Source organism: Rhipicephalus sanguineus, chromosome 6 (assembly GCF_013339695.2).
Source record: "Rhipicephalus sanguineus isolate Rsan-2018 chromosome 6, BIME_Rsan_1.4, whole genome shotgun sequence".
Classification (NCBI taxonomy): domain Eukaryota; kingdom Metazoa; phylum Arthropoda; class Arachnida; order Ixodida; family Ixodidae; genus Rhipicephalus; species Rhipicephalus sanguineus.
Window position 1 is genome coordinate 148,975,883 of NC_051181.1, and position 20,704 is coordinate 148,996,586.

General features: G+C 44.6%; 1 protein-coding gene across 1 annotated transcript in view; it reads left to right on the forward strand.

Moving 5' to 3' along the window:
• LOC119396740 (uncharacterized) overlaps positions 1–20,704 on the forward strand; it is a 197,357-nt gene that overhangs the window by 130,212 nt on the left and 46,441 nt on the right. The window lies entirely within an intron of this gene.

Below are 20,704 nucleotides of genomic sequence, written 5' to 3' on the forward strand. Positions count from 1 at the left end.
ACACTGGCACAGTTAATTGGTTCCAGCTGCTCAGTTTCCTACCAGATTATTACGCGCTAAAGGAACGCGAGATCGAAGTAGCAACGAACAATTCAATATTCATTAACTTATTCAAGACACCTGAAACACTTTTAAGCGTCAAATCAGGCTATACAAGTACACTCAAGAAAACCTTTAAAAAATTAAAAAAACGTAAGTCACCGCACAGTCTTTTTGTTATACAAGAACCTTTATCTCAGACGATTTGAAAAATCCTATGTCTTCGTGTTCTACTTTCTTTGCGCAAAACTACAAGAAAAGTACCGGACACAGGGAGAAAAACACATGCTCAGAATATCAGCGCAAGCGATGAACTGTTTATTGCGGTGATAAAATATATACATAGGCTACACGCAGTCGCATATGATGCCCTAACCATCTATGCGACTGCGTGTAACATATATGTATGCATATATGCCATGTTTATCACCACAATAAATAGTTCATTGTTCGCGCTGATGTTCTGAGTATGTGTTTTTTTTTTCTCCCGGTGTCCAGTACGTTTTTGTATTTTTGAGCAAAGAAAGTTGATTATGTTCAAGCAGCTGTCACGTTGTCCGGTTTGTCTTTTTGTTTTTGACGCTTTAGAGAAATGCGTTTGCACTATGAACGACTCGATATAAGCAAGGAACGTATTAAAATGTTGCGGTTTTCGCTTGACCTTGCTTTTCAGAAAAGAAAAAAAAACAACACTATCAACAAGTGCGTTGAGTGCGTAGAGTGGTAGAGCGCAGGAACTCTCCATTGGTTCGTGGTCCTCTCTCCCTCTCTCAAATTCTCAATCTCTTCCTCTCTCTCAAACGTGCATTCACAGCACAAGTTTAAAAAAAACACTCAAGCAATAGGTCACGCAAGCGCGACGCAGAAACATTAAAACACAAGCGCATGGTCTCATGCCCACATAAACACACAGTACGACAGATCCTGAAGCAACAGGGGGTAATAAATGTATGACAGTGAAGCAACGCCGCAGGCGTCTTTCTACGTCACTGTCTTTTTTTTTCCTTTTCATGCAACGTCTTCATCGGAGTCTACGTTAATGCGTTCACTTGAAAGGCAGCCGCCTCAACTCTGTCCGGGACTACGTTGTAAGAGTGGCAGTTTGAGGCCGACCACCGCTAGGACTTCATCGGTGACTCGACTTGGGGACCCATTCATCACATTTCCTTTTTCCTTTTCTTCATCCCACCGAGCACTCGCGTCGTTCGCGCCTCCGAAAAAGTGAGCAGCGGCTTGCCGCCCCATGCAATTGCTACGCCGGCGCCCCTACGCCGCAGCATTTTTTTCCCTCTGTGTATATACGCGCTTGTCCAGTTTGTCTTATCCGATTTTCGTGACGGACGTCGTGTTCTGTAGGCATGATTGTCCCGAAACACTTCATTCTCGAGCAACGAACGCCGGGAATCCATCTCCCACTCTCCTTCATCTATCTATCTATCTATCTATCTATCTATCTATCTATCTATCTATCTATCTATCTATCTATCTATCTATCTATCTATCTATCTATCTATCAGGGGCGTAGCCAGAAATTTTTTTCGGGGGGGGGGGTTCAACCATACTTTATGTATGTTCGTGCGTGCGTTTGTATGTGTGCGTGCCTATATACGCAAGCAAAACTGAAAAATTTCGGGGGGGATTTGAACCCCCCCAACCCCCCCTTGGCTACGCCCCTGCTATCTATCTATCTATCTATCTATCTATCTATCTATCTATCTATCTATCTATCTATCTATCTATCTATCTATCTATCTATCTATCTATCCCAGTGGCGTAGCCAGAAATCTTTGTAGAGGGAAGGGGCGGGGTGTTGTATGTTCGTGCGTGCATTTGTACTTGTACTTGTATATATGCACATGCAAAACTGAAAAATTTGGAGGGGCGGGGGGTTGAAACCCCCAGCCACCGCTTTCTCCCTCCCCCCTTCCCCCGGAGGCTACGCCAGTGATCTGTCTCTCTCTCTCTCTCTCTTTCTCTCTCTCTCTCTCTCCCTCTCTCTCTCTCTCTCTCTCCTCCCGCTCTCTCTCGTCCCTGTCGAAGCGAAGAAAAGTTTGCCAGTTGCCTCGCAAAAGGTACACACGAACAAAGGGAAGAAAAGCTTGCCTCCGGCCCGGCCAGAACACACAAACGGAATCGAAATCCACGGACAACGCTGGTGTATACCGAATGCGCAGAATGCGGGGCTCCGCGTGTTTTCTCCGCCGCCGCCGGCCTGTTTCTCTCTCTTTTATCCCTTCCGAGAAAAACACAGTGTAGTCAGAAAAACGACAAAAATGCGGAGGAACCGAAAGACTACACGTAAGAGGAGCGTTGGAGTCTAGAAACTTCGTGAGAGCGGAACTCCGGGGCGGCGGTGCTGTCGTGAAAAATGTGCCAGCCATGCCACCTGCGATCTGGCGAGATGAGCCTTGTTCTCTTTTTTCTTTTTCTGTTCTTCTGTTTTATGCGTGTATAAACAGAAAAAAAGTGACACAAGGTAATAAGGCTTGAGAGTTCGCTGGGCATAACGCCCGTTCTCTGTACGGCTACATTCTCTCGGCTCACATGTAGTCGAAGGAAGCCACCTTTGCTTTGCACATCGATGATTCATAGTTATGTCTGCCAGAAAAAACAGCCGGTTCCAGTACCCAAGAGAGACTATATATAGACGAACAAAGACACGTAGTGTTTTTTTACGCTGAAAAAAACACGAACCGTTCTTTTTTTTTTTTCGTTAGATGATCATTCTTACGTAGTCTATTACTGAGCGCCGCACTTTCTTGTTTTGCCACGAGGTGCGCGAAACATGATCTATCTAGCGTAACCTGTGACTCCCCGAGTCATTCATCTTTGTTTCGAAATATGGAGCCGTGAGAACCCCTTATATGCGACGCAAGTTACCGAGGAAAAAAACCCGGTTTTATTTCACGACAAAATGTCTTCAGATAAAATTCGAAACTAGTACGCATAGCGCTACGCGTGTTGCCGTTTGGTCTGGGAGTATTGTATATATAGCCCTCGCCCGCCTGTATAGCGTGTCGAAACTCCCTTAGAAAGAACGATAAAATAGAAGTTTTAAAAAACACCGCTATCCTCACTCGTGTAACGATCGGGAGAAAGTATACGTCTACAGTTGCGCACGGCTCTTCGTCCCCGTTGTAAAGACATCACTCATCCGTCATATCGTACAATGTCGATAAGGCTTTGAAAACTACATGTTGCGAAAGATATTCTTGCGCACCGAGGAGGTCAGATAAACCATACTTCTTTCTGGCCGAGTTGGTTCATAGTTAGGTGTATAGTGATAGCGCCAAACAAACCACCACGGAAGGGACACCACACAGACAAGCGTAGGTTTTGTGGGGTGGCGATCATATCACACTAAGAAAAACTATTTTTAATCCACCGTATAAGGATAAAAGACTTCCAGTATTTACTGCGTGTTGCTAAAAGGCAAATATTTTCTCAAACCAATCGCTCAGAAGGTGGCACACCGGTGTTCTCTGAGTGTTTATATATATGTGCCTCTCTGAATTGCTTCTGTTCTGTTCTGTTCTAACTGTTTTGCTGTGGAGAGGTCGAGGTCCATATTGCCTCGGCTACTCCATATCACGAAGTTATGCAGCGAAAAAAAAAAGAATAATACTGAACGGTACCTAAACATGAACAATCCGCACTCTGAAATCACTTCAAATATCATACCAATACACAGTTTGCTTGCAGCAGTTCACACTGTCTTTCGTTGTTTTGGAAACATTCGTATACCAAGAAAGCCAACTATCCGCTTTGTTACGAATCCGTGCTGTGTTCGTTAGCACACTCAGCCGACAATGTAGTCGCGATTACTTGAAGGCAACCAATATGAGAAAGCACTATTGAGGTCCACACCAGCGTACAAAAAAAAAGTGCGCAACTTGCACTAGTGGCACAAGGCTGAAACCATCAGTGGAGCTAGTGTTCGACCTACGTAAGTTTTGCTAGTAATGCCAAGCTCAGCCTTCTAGAGATGCTAAGTTTTTGCTAGTAGTACTAAATATGGCTAGACTTGGTTAGACATGTCACGTGACTACCTGTTGCGTGATGTTGGGATTTTAGTCACGTGACTAGCTGTTACGTGGTTTTTTGCGGGAACATGTTACGTGACCAGCTTTTACGTGGTTTATGGCTGTAACATGTCGCATGACTAGCTATTACGTGATGTTGCGTGATTTTAGTGACGTGAATAAGTATTTGTGATTTTTAGTCACATGACTAGATGGTGCGTGATTTTACGCGATTTTTAGTCACGTAACCTACATGCCCGTCATAGTTCTTGTATTCCATGCCGGACGAATTGGCACACGTGTTTTGGGGGCGAAGCAGAAGTTGGAGAGGACGAAGCGAGCGCGTATACCGGTTCATGACGAGGATAAGTACGGTCCGCACTACCCGGCGCAACACGAAAAGCTTAAAGAGCTCCGCTCTTAAAAAGTGTACAGCAGAACAGGACACAGCACTGTTGTTTAACGTTTAACAGTTGCACATCTATCGGAATGTCGAATACATCATTATAGCTGGCTACTACAGTGCACAGATAGCACATTTCGACTAACCATTTTCCCATATAGAGGATGACTTCACGAACAAACAGCACACAAATTCTACAAAAAAATAACAAAAAAAAGGAAACAAGGGAAACAAAAGCACGCCAGAGATCACTATATGGGCATTCGCTAAAGAGCGCGTGAAAGTTAAGTAAATCACTGCTGTGCGTGAAAGACACAAATATAATTTTCAGGTTGCCCTTTCTCAATTTATTCAAATGTGCAATGCACACAGAGTTCATGGAATGTTCTCACAAAATCAATGTAATTAAGTTACTGTCCGTAAGAAAATCATGTGGGCTCTTTTGTGCGAACGTCTTTAGCTTATCGGGACATGGCCATGGTCTAACTGTCCTCAGAATAGAAAAAGCACGTTCGTTTAAATTAATTGTTTATCTCGCAAACGAATTCTCTGCGCTCTAGGAAAGCGTCAGGGGTGTCCAGTATAGCTGCAATTAAACATGCGTGTGTTCTTTCTTTTTGTAATTGCGAACGCGAAAGCGGGTTGGGAAAAGAAGATTAAAGGAAAAGCTGCCTAACCAAACGACTCCTAACTGGCGCACCGCCTCAATATTCATGGCCTACTATAAGCTTCCGTTAAATTGCCCCAGCCGCTTACGAGCCGCTGCGGCTCCACGGAAGGCATATATGCCGGAAAAGCCTCTTGTTGAGGCGCCCTCTTCGACCAATAAAGGCAGCATCTTTCTCTCTCTCTCTTTCACTCTCTCCCTCTCTCACACAGTCTATCTATCTATCTATCTATCTATCTATCTATCTATCTATCTATCTATCTATCTATCTATCTATCTATCTATCTATCTATCTATCTATCTATCTATCTATCTATCTATCTATCTATCTATCTATCTATCTATCTATCTATCCATCTATCTATCTATCTATCTAAATGCGTATTTATTTATTTATTTATTTATTTATTTATTTATTTATTTATTTATTTATTTATTTATTTATTTATTTATTCAACACTTGCGAGCGTAAGTATCCTGCGATTATCTAAATATTACCGTGCGAGAATAAACCAAAGCAAACAAATGATATTGTCATGTGGTTGTGATGAACGCGTTCTTGCTTTTGTTTTTTCTATCATTGTGGATGGCTTTAACTGCTAACTCTGACACGTGCGCGTTAGTTTTAGAATTTACCCCATCGCAGGCGTCGTTCGTACAATCTTACCGACAATTCGCAAACACTTAAGAAGGTTCCTAGCGATAACGCATGTCAGAGTTAAAACAGTGAAAGCCTCTCACACACAAAAAAAAAGAAAGAAAAACAAGAGCGCGTGTCAATATTCTCATATATATATACACCGTTAACTCGCTACAACTTATCTCTGCGTGCCTCGGAAACTTGAAAAATCTCCTCCAGCCCCCTGTTGAGATACGGAACAGTGATATGGTACTTCAATGGGCAGAATTTTCAAAACAAATCGTTTCTGTTGCGAATTTAAGAGAGTGCTTCCTTCTCATATCAATTCACTGCCCTTAGCATAACTACCCTGCTGCGTTATAAGTGTTTGACCGCTGCTTTAAGGAATATTCACTCAAAACAATCACTTCCGAGCGTCGTGAGAGAGCATTATTCTTATGGCACATTCGAGTGGTCTTTTGAGAGCGCTCCGAGTTTGAACGTGGTGAATTCAACAGCCTTAAAGCTCTACAACGAGAAGAAACAGGTATGCAAGTCATGATCCTCCTTCCTTATGATACGTTGGCCCGCACATTTTAGTATTAACGCTTAACTGCTATCTTACATAAATTTTTCAGAGCCTCCGGAGAGCTCAAAAACGACCAGTCGAATGTACCATTAGTGTCATCTTAATACGAGCAGAGCACTTTAGGCATTTGATAACGGAGCAAAAGCTCGTTAAGCCGCCATTGCCATTTCCACATGAGGAGTGTTCCCTTCGCCTCACCTAAGCAAACATTTATACCACCGACCAATCGATCTTCACGATATCGATAACTTTCGCAAATGTTATCCAGAGATAGTGCTATAAATGCTACATCGATGAAAGCGACGCTGACACGAAGGCGAGGTGCCGTGTAGTGTACAGGATTCCATATATATAGCTCCGCGACAAAGCGCTTCAGTGACGGCCTGCCTGCTGTCTGCGTAAGCGAGGAATTTTCGTACACCCCGCAGCGCCGCATGTGGTGTCCGCACAAAAGCCGACGACCGCTCAGCTATCGGACCCTCTTTAGAGCGAGAGCCGACTTGTGTAAGACAAGCCTATTCATTCCTCTACAATGACGTCGCGCCTTTTTTTCGCAGCTCGGTATTGTCGACGCGGCGCTTACGAAAGGGAACCGCGCTTGCGTAACGCTTGGCACGAGGGGCAGCCGATTATTTTCCGCAAGGGCTCGCGTGTGTCACCTCTTTTTGAATATGCTTTCGCGTGACGGCGCTGAAGGTTTTTCTATCGCGGCATATAACGCGACATCGCGAAGCGTCGATACTTCGAGACGCCCCGTGCATCCGCTCGCGACGTATAGCTAACAAAGGAAGGCAGCGTTTAAACTGCGAAGAGCCATTTATCGTGGTGGATTCAGGTTTAAACGAGACGCGCGACACCGCATATATCACGTTGTTAAGTGCACAGCGCACAATAAATGATGCCGCAGCCGGAGGTCATTTATTTATGCAGCGTGTTCGCGATAAAGAGAGAAGCGAGGAATAGAAAAATGCATCCGTAACAAGCAACGATATTTCAGGCTTCAACTACAAAAAGCAAAAGGTTTGTGGCGTTTTCACAGACTTCAGAAAAGCGTGCGTTTTGTTCTTTCTTCTTTGGCAAAAAGAAATTTTATCGAATATGCTGTATATGACGGTCTTCGAACATTAAAATCACATATCTAAACGCCCTGTAATAGCAATATGTCGTAATCGACGAGTAACTCTAAATTATGAAAAAAAAGGGGGGGGGGGACGTTGCGTAATGATACTTGCTGGGGTTTAACGTTTCAAAACCAGGATATGATTATGAGAGATGCCGTAGTGGAGGGCTCCGAAAATTTCGACCACTTGGGGTTCTTTAACGTGCACCGAAATCTAAGTACACGGGCCTCAAGCATTTCCGCCTCCATCAGAAAATGCGGCCGCCGTGGCCGGGATTCGAACCCGCGACCTTCGGGTAGCAGTCGAGCACCATAACCACTAGACTATCGCGGCGGGTGCGTAATAATTGTAGTAACGTCAATTGTTCTGGCAGATGTTCGTTTCGTTGCATTGAAGTGATACGTGGTTTCACTTGATTGACACATCTGGTTTAGCGTTGTCAAAGTGCGTTACGCAACATGCTGAGGTTAAATTGAATCATTACTGATGCGGAGGAGTGGGGGGGGGGGGGGGCAGTACCGAAAAGGGATATCCATCGTGTATTTCTGCATAATATCTTGACTGCACCCGAGTTTCGAAAACACGATCATTCACTTTCATAGGGGTGGTTCTTTTTTTTTTTTTTTCATTACGTGGTGGGGACTTCCGTGAGAACCCTGCTCACTATGGCACATTTTAATTTACCAGCTATTTCTCTTATTGCATATTGACTTTTTGCTTAACCGTCACATCTGTAGGCTGAGCTCGTGGCGTCCTCGCTAAAAAGTTTCGTCGCTTACGACGTCAGCAAATTTCGCACGCGATGAATGCCGACATCACGGTGACGGATACTACGGTCGAGTCTCGCATTTTCAGTCAGCTCGGATTCGTGTTCGTCGAGGTCAATATTACCAAGTGTGTGTAATATATATATATATATATATATATATATATATATATATATATATATATATATATATATATATATATATATATATATATATATATATAGATAGATAGATAGATAGATAGATAGATAGATAGATAGATAGATAGATAGATAGATAGATAGATAGATAGATAGATAGATAGATAGATAGATAGATAGATAGATCGCTGAATGTTCTTCGTCATGTACTAATTTATCAGTACAATTTTTCTTAATCTGAGAAGCGTGTTTTGTGATTCATGCGCCAAGGATAGGTCATGTCCTCATTCTTCTAAGAGGCTAACTGAAAAAATGAGCTTCGTTGCTCTGTTCGGTATACTTGTTACAGGACCATGAAAAGCCTTTATAGGCCACAAAATAGGGAGTCTCGTCCACGTGAGTTTATGAGCAGTTTAATTACATTCTGATCGTAACGTTTACAGTCCCGGATCACAAGTTTGCTAAATCCCTCTTTGTGATACTCCAGGTCTTTATAGATCGCGCTTTGTTTTGTTTACGTGTGCACGTTCACCGTTATACTCTCTCGATTACCCTTCTTGCACCAAACCCCTACGGTGTACAATCACACGGAATTCACTGCGGAGTCTCCCCGAACATCGCGTACTGCGATGCGCGAACATTTATGGACGCAATAACCGTGCAAGATAGTTGTGCAAGAGCACAGCGAAAAGAATAACGGTGTTTCTTCATTCTGTCTTTGTTATTTTGGTCTGATCTTTATTCGAAGGTGATGGAGAAGGAACGTTTTGTTCGAATTGAATATTAATTATAAAACCACGGATAAACAAACACGGATGGTTCGCTTCTTTCTTTCTTTCTTTCTTTCTTTCTTTCTTTCTTTCTTTCTTTCTTTCTTTCTTTCTTTCTTTCTTTCTTGTTGCTATGCCCACGGGGCTCCAGCGTTGCTCGTTTCACGGAGCACTCTATAGGCCACCATTACTCGGGCCGAGCCATAAATGCCGCACTGGCACGAGCAATCGGATTCGTTCCGCATCGCCCCTACAGCGCTCGCGAGATAGCTTTTACGAGCTTTCCGTTAGTGTGGTACGCCGCTTGTACATTCAGTGTGCAGCACGCAACGACACCCCCCCCCCCCCTCCCCGAACCTTCTGTTCCGTGGACTCCGTGCTATCGGAGACAAGAAGCGCCGCGTCCTTCTTTTACAGCTCGACTTGAGTGCCGGAATGGGGAAATATGAAGATGCTGCCAAGTTTTCTTTGCTGCACGTCCTACAGTACAAGACAAGAGAGCCTGTGCGGGCTTCGAAGAGCGATTCGAAGATGCTCTACAAAAGACAGTGCGCGAGAAGGAGAGAAAACAAAATTCTAAGAAAGAAAGCGAGAGATTTATTGCGGTGTGGAAAATGCAATATGGTGGGCATCTTCGATAGTGGAAAGCTATGGTGCTCTCCGGGACAAAACTTCGGGGAGTCGTATTTTAAGTGGCGCCAGATCACAGAACCATAGTTTGCTCTGATGTTCTGTAGTTTTTCACTTGATATCGATAGAATTTAGTGTCTGTAACTTAGTACACGTGCTCTTACCGTCTGTCGTATGCATCGATGAAATAACGTGAACAAAACCTCGCAGTTAGACGCATATTTACTATCTTAAAAATTTCATAGGATAAAGAATTCGATTCGCATTGTCCCCGTGGTCACTCCACTGGTAATAGTCCCTACTACTATGCTATTCAGAAAAGCATGACATGTTTCACTTTCATGGAATGTCCACACCGGTTTTACCTGCCAAAACTACGATACGATTATGAAGCACGCTGCAGCGGAGGACTGTGGAAATTACGCCCTCTAGAGAGTTTTCAATCACCCTAATTTGCCGGAGATGGGTTTCGGTTTGTTACACTTGTACCTTTGCGCGAACCTGAGCAGAGGACTGACAAAGCTTCTACCAGGAGTTGTAGCCAGAGCGCCGACATTGTAAAACCACTTCGTTAAACTTTTACATCAGACCATTCTGCATAAAACTAGCTAAACAAATAGGGCAGCATCAATGTTCAATGGTTCATTGTACTGCTGCCAAGAACAAATTTTACTGGCGTTGTAGGACGGGAAATGACGTAAATGTAGGAGTTATAAATAACCAGTTACTATCGTGTCTTCCTTCTGTTCACATTTCCTCCTTCTTTACGTCATCGTCTCTGTCACGTGTGTTTACTCCTCTGACTCCAACTGACAGCTTGACCATAAAATCTGGTGTTTTCGTTCGCTGACAGCCGTGTCTTTCGAGTCGTTTAAACCGCAGCCGTGTTCACTATAAGCGCGTCTCTTCACAAGTAGACCACTTGGTTTGGGCTTGGGTTTGTAAAAAGAACAACAAGTTGTTCTTTTTGCAGCGCTGCCGACGTATCAAACCGGCCAAACAGGCGACACTATCGGCTTTGACACTATCCTCCATCATGAGTTCCACTTACCAAGATTACAAATTTCCGGCGGCACAGCGTTTTCTTCCTTATTTCTTGCTACGGTTTTCGTTTGAGTTTCCAATCCGCTCTTCAATCACTTTTCCGCAACATTCAGCGAGGCAACACAGTCGCCGTGCTACATTTTCGACTGTCGTTGCTTTGTCGGCGTAAATTTCTCGACAGCCTTGCGTTTTTGTCGCAGCTTCAGCGAAATATAGAACGTTCCGGCGACCGGTTTATATCAGTGGCAAAGGTTAGTGTTATTGTTGGTTAACAAAAGAAATTCAGGAAGACCAAAAAAACAACTTCCAATTTGTTCTCGTGGCATTACTGTATCAGAGACATTTATTACACCCGTCGCTGTAGCTTTTAGGTCCTACGGCGTTGGGATGAACACGGAATCACGGCCTCAATCAGACTGCGGCGATCGGGTCATTCGATGGATGTGAAGTGCAAAAAACGCTTACTCACTTTATTTGGTTGCCGACTGATGAACACAGCGCGATAAAAGTAAATGTGGGCCTTCTTTTGACCCGCAAAACTTCGCACACTTCATTTTAAGTTTTTAGTCATTATGATAAAACACCTCAATTGTCACTGTAGAAGGGTAATTAAGGGTATATACCAAGGTGGAAAGCGAAGTCTCGTTGAAGCCTCAAATCTAAACTACTTTCGTACGCTGGTTTGTTTAAAGCTTTTATAGCATTCCGCCGATGTCACTAACTGTAACAGGAAGAAGCGAAGAAGAAAGCAGGAAGGCAGAAGGTAGGGAAGTTAACTATATAAGCGCCTGATTGGCAGCGCTACGCTGAGGGAATGGAAAAGTTGAGAGAGAGGAGAACGAGGAGGAAATTTGCGTGGGACTGCGCAGCATAGTCAAAGTCCACACGCCACAGGCCTCAAGAAGCACAAAAGGTGCCCTCAGGGCCGTGCGGGCCGATGAGCTGTTTGGACGGTGTTCTAATAGCACCAGCACGGAAATCGCTCAATAGCCGCAGCGCGTTGGAAATTGCCATTCCTGAATCAAATCTACGCATAGTAATTGGACTATAAATAGCAGAGGAGAGAGCGCAATAAGGGAAGGGAAAATGACGAAGTTGTCGCACACGGTAACTTGTGGTCACAGACAATCCATCACTTTACGTCAGCGCTTGTTTACCGTGTTTTCCTTTGTAGCGTGAGTAAGCAGAAATCGAAAGTCGCGAAACTTGCGCTAAAGCAGACGCATACATTTGAGTAAACAGTTATTTCTTAAATGACAACGCTACGAGTTTATCAATTTCCTCGCACTGAACTTTGTCTCAACTCATCGATCTTCAGCTTCTTGTTTTTAGGGGCGAAGCTCCTTATAGCGGCACCCGTTCGTCCCCTGTATGTAGTGCGTAACCAGTCTTAACGCTAGTACCATCTTGACCTCGAAGGTGGTGCCGGTGGGAGATTTCTCCTGTGCGTTGTTGAACAATAAAAAATTCGCAGCGTGCGCGTTAACTAAAAGCCGACTTCTTCTGTCTCTCATTCCCCATTAGCAGCCATTGGCATGTTCCACGTTAGTAGAAGTAGAAGTGTAAGTGTTAGCTAAAAGCCGACTTCTTCTGTCTCTCATTCCCCATTAGCAGCCATTGTTTACCTCCAAGGTAGTGCCTGGTGAGATTTCTCCTGTGCGTGATTAAACAATAAAAATTCACAGCGTACATGTAAAATTAAAGTGAGCTGCAAGTCGCCATGACTCTCATCGACCCTTTAGTATAAACCGGCCCGATCTCACGTCGTTGATGATGTACTGGGCGTGAAGCTGCGCGACGCCGCCGCCAAGATCCTGCCGTACGAGAGCTTCGCCCCACTCATCATCATTCACCCCGTGGATATGCTGTGGATTTTTTCGTTACTGATTTTGATATGCAGCTCGGTTATAACGCGCAGCATCTAATAGATGCTGCCAGTCCAACGTGTGTGCACCGTACTTTCAAATAAGCATCGGAACTTCATTTTTCTACGGTAAATGCACTTTTGGTTTTCTTCTAAGACTATTTTGTCCATTCTGCTTCGCGAAAAAGTAACAGTGAACGTAACGCGAAAGTAACGCGAAAAAGTATAGCACGTGTTTTAGCGTATGAGTAACAGTTCAGACCTTGTAGCGTCGCGGCAGAGCATGTCGCCGTCCATAAATAACGCGTCGCACTCACGCTCTTCGAATAGTTAGCCTCAAATACAGCAAGCGCCGAGCTCAAGTGATGAAGACTGCAACTGCGTCCTTTGAGTTGTCGGTGCAGCGTTATCTACAAGCCACTCGCATCATGAACAAAGCAGACTCTCGCCACGTTTTTAATCTGGGGGGCCTCTCCTGAATTTGTGATTTTTTCACCGTTTCTCTTGCTCCGCCGGGAGTTCTCGAGTCTTCTAGCAAGCAAGCTTCGGGGGACCTGTTAAGAATGCGCGCATGAGCTCCCGCACCCCGCATTAAATCCTGCTCTCTGGCAGACAAGTTTTTTTGTTTGTTTTCTAGGTCTTATTCAAGCTACCCAAGAAAAATGGTATAACTAGGCAATTTACAGGCAGTGTGTAATTGATGCATCGCATACGCGACATAAATAGGAAGAAAACGCCGCACATAAAGGGTGAAATTTCTATTAAAAACGCGCGCTTATTATTTTTTTCCTTCTTTTTTACTTTCGGCGAGCCTAAGTTCCGCTCACTCGGCCTTCTAAGCAGGCAGGATAGGGGAAGAGTAACGAGGTAATTTATTCTAACAGCGTCTTGGAAGACCGCGACAATGCACGTCAGATAGTAATTAGAGCCGAGACAGCGGCCCGTCGCCCTGGTCACTCGCTTCTTTCAAAAACCCGCGCCGCTGCGCAAACCACCCAGGACACTCGACAGCACAAGGCCGCGGAGAAGCGAGCACTTCAGCATCGCAGGCGTAGCACACGAGACGACAGGCACCGCTTCGCGACGTGTCCAGAGATTCATTGCTTTAGCATCGGCTGCCCGAACAGTGGTTCGCGAGAAGCCCGACATGCTGTTCTCCGAAGATTGACGTTAGGGCAGCCCGCTCCCTCCTTTGTGTTAACCTCACCTTGAGAGTTCTACGCTTGACTGCTACAGACTTTAACCATAACGGACATGTAGAGTAACGATGGCTTGACACTTGATGAAGACACTACTTGCTGCTGGCGACAAATAATAAAGCAGGGGTGTTTGATTAGCGATACTTCATAAGCGAATGCGGAAAAATCGAGAAAAATGACAACCGAATGTACGAATGTACTACCGAATATTTCCAACTTCTAAACAACCCGGGCTATTAAGTGCGGAGCACTTAGTAGCTCACATGTTTAGCTCGGGTGTAATAGCTCAGAAAAAGATTCATCCCAACGAAAAACCTGAGATGACGGCTTTGTCCAGTGGGTTCTATATATGGTTCAGATATAGACTCGACGGTCAGACAGTTAGATAAAAAAATTTTGGCGCCCTCTGCACCTTAGAAGTGCGAGGCAATAGTCCGAAGACATCCTCCAAAGAGAAAAAGTATTTCGCCTAGCTAGTTTGCAGTAATAAGCGGTTATTTAAAGATGGCGCATTGCACTAACTTGCTACGTTAAGGTGCGAGAGATTAGAAAAATTAGGCTTATTAGCAAAACTACTCACACTATTTCGTCGCGAACCTTAAGCGGATGCGTGAATCTCTGTGAAGCAGTTATTCCAGGAACGCTTACTTTTGGAGCTAGTCTGTTAACTATATCAACTAAGAGAGGAATTGTGTCGTCTAATACATACTTCTCTGCGTTCTGTACTTTAATTTGCAGCCGGGCTTCATGTAATATATAAATAGCGCTCCTAGAGTTTCCTTGTACCCCGCAACGGAGCTCATTTTATCTGTTTTCTGCTTTCTTTATTCTTTTTAACGCGAGGTCCCTCTGACAGCCCGTGTCGCTCTAATGAGCTACTGGGAAAAACAAAACAAGCGCCTCATAAAAAAAACTGCATTCGTTCACATAGGCAGCGATATAATTAGTCATACGTTCACCCACGTCTCAGTTTTCTTAAGTGAACCTAATTACACAGCCTTGTGCTCAATCTTGCCTTTGAAATGTAGTATGTCCATCGCCGTTGCAAAATCTGGTACCGTAATATCTGTGGGAGCATTGATTTTTTAGGCACGACTCGCGTCCCTGTCTTTTGGGGAGTGGGAAGGGTACAACTCAACCACAGGAATTAAAAAAAATGTCTCACAAAAAGTTATTTCTCACTATATTTAGAAGGTACGCTTGTGCCTGATTGCAGCCGCTATATATAACTGAGGGTCTCTGCCATCGTTATGAATGTAAAGACTCTATGTAAAATGGTTAACCCATGCTGTATCAAGGCTTCTCGAATTAGCGAAAATTAAGTTGGGAACTGCAAGACATCCGTTTTCGTAATCTTGTTAAAGAACGTGATTTCTCGTATCTTCTTTACGTTCTCATCAACGCCTAAAATGTGGGGGTGACTGCGCAGAAGGTTCTCTCGAAAAACAAGTAGTAAAGCGACGTTCGTACTACTTAGTGCAGCGATTTATGACAGTCGCATTAATTGTCGTCTTGATTAAATAATTTATTTTGACGTGAGTGAGTGAGTGAGTGAGTGAGTGAGTGAGTGAGTGAGTGAGTGAGTGAGTGAGTGAGTGAGTGAGTGAGTGAGTGAGTGAGTGAGTGAGTGAGTGAGTGAGTGAGTGAGTGAGTGAGTGAGTGAGTGAGTGAGTGAGTGAGGAGTGAGGGAGGGAGGGAGGGAGGGAGGGAGGGAGGGAGGGAGGGAGAGAGGAGGGAGGGAGGGAGCGAGCGAGCGAGCGAGCGAGTGAGCGTTATATGTTGCGTATGGTACACTGATTCCAAATAGATGTGTAACGTGCTTTGGCGAAAAAGTCTCGCAGCGTCGCACGATGCCCGAGAACGAAATAAACATAAAACGACAGACAAAGCTGACCCTCATAAAAAAACAGCCCCGCCACGGTGGTCTGGTGGTTATGGCGCTCGACTGCTGACCCGAAGGTCGCGGGATCGAATCCCGGCAGCGGCGGCTGCATTTTCCGTGGAGGCGAAAATGTTTGAGGCCCGTGTACTTAGATTTAGGTGCACGTTAAAGAACCCCAGGTGGTCGAAATTTTCGGAGCCCTCCATTACGGCGTCTCTCATAATCATATCGTAGTTTTGAGATGTTAAACCCCAGACATTATTATATCATAAAAAACAACTTCACTTGCCTCACCATCATGCCCACCTTGGAACAGCGGAACGGGACGCGCGGCCTTTGTCTAAACGCGTTGAGAAGGACACTCAATCAGATTATCGTTAACATCCTCAATCGCCAAACGATGGAGAGTTCGGCTAGTTAAGGGCAGTGCATGCGCTCTTCAGCGAGCACGGGGCACTGATGAATCGGCCCAACAAAGGTGTATACATGGAGTGGCGCCCTTCCTGGGGGAATGTTTGCGCAACCCATTTAACTGCTCGCCGGCGCGGACCTAAGGAAATTCCCTTGGCGAACCTGTGGCCCGAGAAGCACCCCCCGCCAAACACAATGCACCCGTCGGCCACCGCCTTTCCCGAGCTTGCTCTGACAAATGCGTTCGCTCTCGGCTATTGTCTCAGCAACAGCCTCCGCCATATTTTCGCTCTCTTCACCTATGTTCCTGTGTACTTCCTACGCATCGGTTCCCAAACAAAAGATTCAGTTCCGACCGTCCAGCATACGGGCGAATCGCTTCACATCGCACCAGAGTCAGACGACGAACGAAACAGGCTATGCGGCCGGAAATGAAATCCAATTTAGCGACGGTCAGAAATGAATTGCGCTTTGTATTCGCGACGCATGCGTTGGGTCCCGACGCTCGAGTGGGTGTCTTCAAATAGGAAGCGCGCCGCTTTCTGTCTGCTCTTCAACTTGTGTCCTTTTTTTCTTTTTTTTTTTTGCAACGACAAATCGAGGGCAGACTGTCGTAAGTGGGAAGGCGATGCTTCGGCGGCAAGTCACGTTCCATGCTGGCATGCGATGTTTGCGCCCGACATCGAAGTGGTTAGCGAAGTCTGATACGGACAAAAAGGCATCGCTCGATCGGACGAGGCACGCCTCCGTCTCCCCTTGGCCTCCGTCTCACTTGGTTAGCATAGAAATAGCGATACAGAGAGGAGAGGAAGATCAGAAGCTGCGTTACGAACATATGCGAACTGCGGCACAGCAAGCACGACCGTGCTTTCTTTCTACAGCTTGCATAAAATGGTCGTTACACGTATCAGTTGCTCCGCTGGCAGTTTCGCGCCGTATCGGACAATGACCGTTGTCGTGTATACGGTCTTATATACATATATATATATATATATATATATATATATATATATATATATATATATATATATATATATATATATATATATATATATGTATAATATCTGTGTGTGTGTGTGTGTGTGTGTGTGTGTGTGTGTGTGTGTGTGTGTGTGTGTGTGTGTGTGTGTGTGTGTGTGTGTGTGTGTGTGTGTGTGTGTGTGTGTGTGTAGTCGAAATGAAGCACGAAACCCGCTCTGTCAGATCAAAAAGACAAGGTCTGATGTAACAGAGCCAAAGGCTTAACGAGCAACCAATACAAAAGGAAAATGTTACAGTTAGTACGAATGTTAATAGGCGAATACTTTCATCGAGAAATTTATTTGTGCCCCCGCTTTTCACGTAAGACAAATCCTTCGATCCCTTTATGTAAATTTTTTTAAACAAACGTACATCGTTTTGCTGTACCTCATTTCGTGTACATGCATCCAGCATGTATAACAGTCGGGCCCGCTCTTTGAGCAAATTTCAATGTCATAATTACGCAGCATCAAACAAGCAGCGAATAAGTGTAATTGTTTGTTTTTGAAGTCGCTTTAGAATTGTCTTTGTTTTTATTTGTTTTCTTTATGTAAGTCGTGCAAGTTTCCTCCTTACTTTTCTTTCTCTCTCTTTTTTTTATTTCCTTGCGTCTTTTCATGCAAATCTCATCTAGCCAAAGTTAAGCGGAGGCAAACTTACTCGTTTGCGAACAACACAAACACATAAGGGGACTTTACCGCATGCAGCACCTCATTGAACAAGGCAATTATTTATGTCAGAACTGTTTATCGGCCCGTCCACTGTTTATCACTTTCGAGCGCCCTGCATAGCACAACTCGTTAGCGTGTTGGTTCTTGCTTTCTTTTACCAGCGGAGCTGTTTAAGCCGGCCGTATTCTGTTCAACGCGTACAAGAAACCTCGGTCGGGTATGCGCCGCAGGAATTGGGCAAGCCCCGCTACCGAGTATAAAGCAGGTGCGAGCGTTAGATGAAAACGAACATGTGAGAGACAGCGATAGAAAGGGAAAGAGAAGAAGGGAGAGAGAGAAAGAAAGCGATAGAAAGAAAGAGAAAATAGAGAAAAAGAAAGAGAATAAAGACATAAAAACATAGAATGAGAAGGACATAGACAGAGAGGGAAAGAAATAGAAAGAAAAAGACACGAAAAAGAGATAGAAAAACCGAGAGCAAGACAGAAAGAGAAAGGGAGAAAAAAACGAAACAAAGAAAGAGAGAGAAAGACGCAGACAGTTAAAAAGATAGAAAGAAAGAGGAAGCGATAAATATAGAGAGGGGGGGAGAGAAAAGAAGAGAAATAAAAATAGAAAGAGCGAGGAGGGGATAGATAGAGAGAGAAAGAAAGAAATAGGAAGAAACATACACACACAAAAAAAGAGATACACAAAACAGAGATAAACTGCATAAGAATGGAAACTTGAGCTAGTTGGTATGCGTTCATCTTTGGTTGATGCATACGAGGACGAGGACGAAGAATAAGAAGCACAGGACAGCGCCTGTCCTGTGCTTCTTATTCTTCGTCCTCGTCCTCGTATGCATCAACCAAAGAAGAAATAGAGCAAGAAAAGAAAGAGAAAAAAATAGAGAAACAAGGAAGGCCGCCCGGCTCCGCTATTTCTTCACACTTGGCTCCACTAGTGCGAAGTTGCCATAATCTCTTTCTTTTTTTTTCGTAATTTGCTCACACCCCGTCATTTATCCACATCCACATTTGGTTTATCACGATCGTAAACAACTGATATAAAGGCAGCTGCTTGAAGGCCATGCTTGGCTCCAGGTGTTGTTGTTACCACGGTTTTTTCTCTTCCTTTCTTTTTTTCTTTCTTTTGGCAAAGTGTTGATTGCTGCACCGCAATAAATGTTTGTGATCGCCGTAATCGCCGAGTGCTTTGATGGCTATCTCACTCTTAAGTAGGCGCCGGCCTGTTTTACGATATTGGCCAGGAACGAAGGCCGACGATAAGCAACCATTTCTTTTTTTTGCCCCGTTGCAACACGAGAAAAACCATGAAATCCACGTAAAGTAACGTTGTTTCTGTTGACAACGGTTCCTATCATTTCCCGGACGCAATATGCGTACGATAGCGCGCGTAAGTGTCAGAAGTGCAGCCTTTTATTCTTCGTTCTATCACTGCGTATTGATTAATGTTTTGTGTCCTGACAATGCGCCCTAAGCTTTCACGAAACACTTCGCAAGCACGAGTGGGTTGCGTGCTAGTGACGGAGGTGTGATGCCCATTTCAGTTCAGTTCGTCATTTTGCGAGTCAAACGAAGAAGAGTGCTGGAGGAAAATATCGGTGGCCAGTGTTTTGACATGCGCAGTAACCCTACACCGGGTACGTAATTCTTATTCAGGTCAGCGCGACGCTGACCTGAATAGCGTATCTAGCATTTCTAGTAATCTAGATGATCTGTCTGTAGCAGATAAGCTATATTACTCGAAAGGGCGGACATTACTTGCAGTATATGACAAAATATGTAATTAAGTAACAAAACGCTGCTGATTAAAAAAAAATTACATCACGGCAAGTCTTGCAATTTAGTCATCGGAGCCGGTGAGTTCATGAGGCGTGTTCCTATACAGATTCCTATAGGAAGGGTAGTCAAGGCGATAAAGAAACCATTCTGTCGTCATTGAAGTGGTTTAGGGGCCCATTAAGATATTACATACGTCTCCCTAACTCACCTGCACTTGAAGCGAATGCGAGCTAAGCGTAGCTTATCTAATGCGGCAGACAATTTCGCCCTCAGAACTGTATTTAACGCAAAGATGTTCTACACGTGCCCATCCTAAGCTGGCGAGGGCGTGATTTTTTTAAATAGCTACGACAGTCAACAAGAACGCTTTGTTGCATCTCTAAAACCCCAACGTAACGTACTAGGAGCGGCAAGATTGCGACACGCGGAGCTGTTTTTCCCGAGCACGCCGATATCGAGAGTACCAAGCACATTGCACTTTTCAAAGGAAGGGAGGGGGGCGGAAAGCGCTCCAACAAACAGCTTTTTCGGGGAACAGCGATAAAGATACGGTTGCTCCAACTCCAGCGAAAAAAAAAGAAATCACATGCACAGCCAGATCTGCCGATAAGCAATGAACAAGATATGGGATTTCGGATGAGCCAACGGCAAGATTGGGCTGCTTTCCGCTGGACCGCTGGCCACCCCTGCTTTGGAAAATGGAATGTGCATGATAATCTCGCTATAGGCTTGCTCGTGGGCCACAGCGCCGCGTGTCGCGATTTTTCGGCTCCGGCCGCCGGTCACTTGTGCTAATCTTTTTCCGTTGAAACTGTACGTTTATCGGACTTGCGCTATATGATGCGTACTCCCATATTCTAATAACTATATGAAACCGGAAATATATCGGTAATAGATAAAAAAATAAGCGGCATGCCCAAATAAGTCAATGGCTACCACTCCCACCGTTAACTCCCTTTTCGCACTCATTTCAACGACAGGGTAAGCTACGCTGCTTGCTCGCTCATATTCATCCGCCTCACGCTTGAGTCTGCGGAAGTACAAAAAGCTCGCATGCTG